Raw genomic sequence first — 2884 nt, forward strand, 5'->3', positions numbered from 1 at the left:
TTCAACTACGTGGTTATCAGCGCCCGTACAAATTCCCAACCTTTGCTCAGGCCAATCTCGCCACTTTCATGAATGATGATGAAATGATTAGGACAACATAAACACCCAGTCATCTCGAGGCTAACAAGAGGAGGGCCTGAGACATGGTTCATAAATTTGGCTAAAACTATGATAGTGGAAGCAGGTAGATCTTTCTTTCCAGTTTCTTAGGATATTTCACGTGAGGAGGCCATAGGAAAAGTAAAAAACTCTTTAAAGATTCACGAGTAGAGTATGAGGGAGTTTTGAGCATTATTTGTAGTACCTTCACCGTGGTACAGTAGTCAAACGCATCAAAAATGGTTCAAATGCCTCTGAGCACTATGGGACTTAAATTCTGAGGTCATCAGTCCCCTAGAACTTGGAACTACTTAAACCTAACTAACCTAAGGACATCACACACATCCATGCCCGAGGCAGGATTCGAACCTGCGACCGTAGCGGTCACGCGGTTCCAGACTGTAGCGCCTAGAACCGATCGGCCACCCCGGCCGCCCTCAAACGCATAGCCCAGCAATTCAAACCCTCAGGTTCTTGATGCTTTGATCTTTTTTTTTCACTTTATTCTACACAATTTTGAAATACTAAATTAAAATTTAAGTACAAGACCAAAAAAGAAAGAACGCTCCAATAGTTCTCATAGGGTAGAGGTCTGGCGATCCAGTAAGTCAAGACACCTCTTCGTTAGTCACTGGGGCTCATTTCAAAGTGAGACTCATCACTGAAGACATTTTTACTCCAGTTAATGAGATTCCAGGCCCAATATGTTTCTGGAGATGCCCCGAACAGCGGTGATGTACCAACCTGACTGTTACTCACCGTACAGCCCGGCAGCCAGGTGTTATGCTCTGACGGGCCGTTTATTTTCATAATAAGAACCCTTTGGTTGGCATCCGCGGCGCCGTTTTAGCACACCAATACGTCGACGATACTCTACTTCGTTTTTTTTTTTTATTTCTTTATTTGCCCTTCATGTTTGGCTTATATTTCAGCGAGATAATGCCCGCCTGCACACGGCGAGAGTTTCTACTGCTTATCTTCGTTCTTGCAAAATCATACTTTGGCCAGGAAATGAGCCGAATCTCTCCCAAATTGGGAATGTTTGAAGTATTACGGGCAGGGGCCTCCGAACATCTCTGGATTCTGAAAACCTAACGTGCCAGTTGGACACAGTTTGGCATGATATCCCTCAGGCGAACATCCAACAACTTTATCAATCAGTGCCAAGCAGAATAACTGCTTTCATGAGGGCCAGAGGTGGACCAACGCGTTATTGACTTGCTCAATTTGTGAAGCTCTTTCTCTTGAGTAAATCACCGATTTTCCTCAAACTGTGATGATTTGTTTGTACATACATGTACAGTCATGGACAAAATGAGCGAGAACCCTCGCCTTTTCGTTATGCTGATCCGCACAGTTTTAAAGTCTGCTACACAGCATAACAGGCAAGGCGACGAAGTGCTACCAACATACTATGCACAGGTGTGAAATTGAAAGACTATCCGAACTTTGTCAGACTGTTTCCAATCATGTGTAAGAATATATTAATGTTGATTAGTTTGTTAAACACAACACGTACATATAAGATATAAATGAAAGAACAAACGCTGATTAGTATGAAATGTGCTAATAGAAATGAATTTCAGCGTATCGAGATAACATAACTGTTTTAGTAAGACAAAGTACCCCAGATCGTTACGAATTAGTAAAATATTATGACCATTCTGCCGCGAAACGGTCTGTGTCAGCGTTCAGACCAGTCATATTGGATTACCGTTGCTGACCTACCATAAAAATGTGCAAATTTAGTAATGCATGAAGATTCATAAGAAATTCAGTTGACGGCCGATGTAATCGAGCGGTTCTATGCGCTTCAGTCTGGAACCGCGCGACCGCTACGGTCGCTGGTTCGAGTCCTGCCTCGGGCGTGGATGTGTGTGCTGTCCTTAGGTTATTTAGGTTTAAGTAGTTCTAAGTTCTAGGGGACTGATGACCTCAGATGTTCGGTCCCATAGTGCTCAGTGCCATTTGATTTGAAATTCAGTTAAAAATCATTCAGTGCCACACTTAAGTCAATTCAATTATTGACAGAAGCGGAAAAAGTAGGCAGTAACAATTATGAAATTCTACAAGAGTTTCATATTGACATCCAGAGGGCGCCTGTACGGAATAAAAGTTGCAATAAAAAGTATTGGGGGCTCGCGAATTTTTTAAAATTCGCTTTACTGATAGTCTATCTGCCTCCATCGAGATTAGAACCGAAAACAAACCAGACCTCCCTTGCAGTAGCAAACACCTTTCACTACGCTAGCAGACAATCCAGGCAAACAGCCCTCTGTTATTACCCCAGACATGAATAAGCCGGCAATTTCGCAATGAAAATGACAAAATGATTTGCAGTTTCTGTTGCACAGAGTTTTCTGGACTAAAAAAAAAAGAATCTTCTACCTTTGTTACCGCTTATGTGACAATCATTCGGGATGTTTATCGAAATAATAAAATACTGTTATTAGCGAGTAAATTTAGTAGGATAATTCTGCACCACCCCAAGAAATAAACGGCGACATAGCTGCCAAACGTATTCTAAAATGTTTCGAATTCTCTATTACACTAGCCACAGCCAGAAAATGTTCGTTAGTCAAAGTGTTTCTTAAGCTAGCTAGTAGTGGGAATGCTCGCACTTCTAAAACCCCGTGGCATTAATACTGGGATCTAAATTACCACGTGTATAGGAAAATGGATTTTATTTGCAGTCCTGGAAACGTGATTTGGATCGAAAGCGTAGCTACGATTAATATGCTGATGTATTGACTGCAAACAGAACATTTCGAATAAAGAGTAGTGG

This window comes from Schistocerca americana, chromosome 4, assembly GCF_021461395.2.
Source record: "Schistocerca americana isolate TAMUIC-IGC-003095 chromosome 4, iqSchAmer2.1, whole genome shotgun sequence".
In the NCBI taxonomy this organism is placed as follows: Eukaryota; Metazoa; Arthropoda; class Insecta; order Orthoptera; family Acrididae; genus Schistocerca; species Schistocerca americana.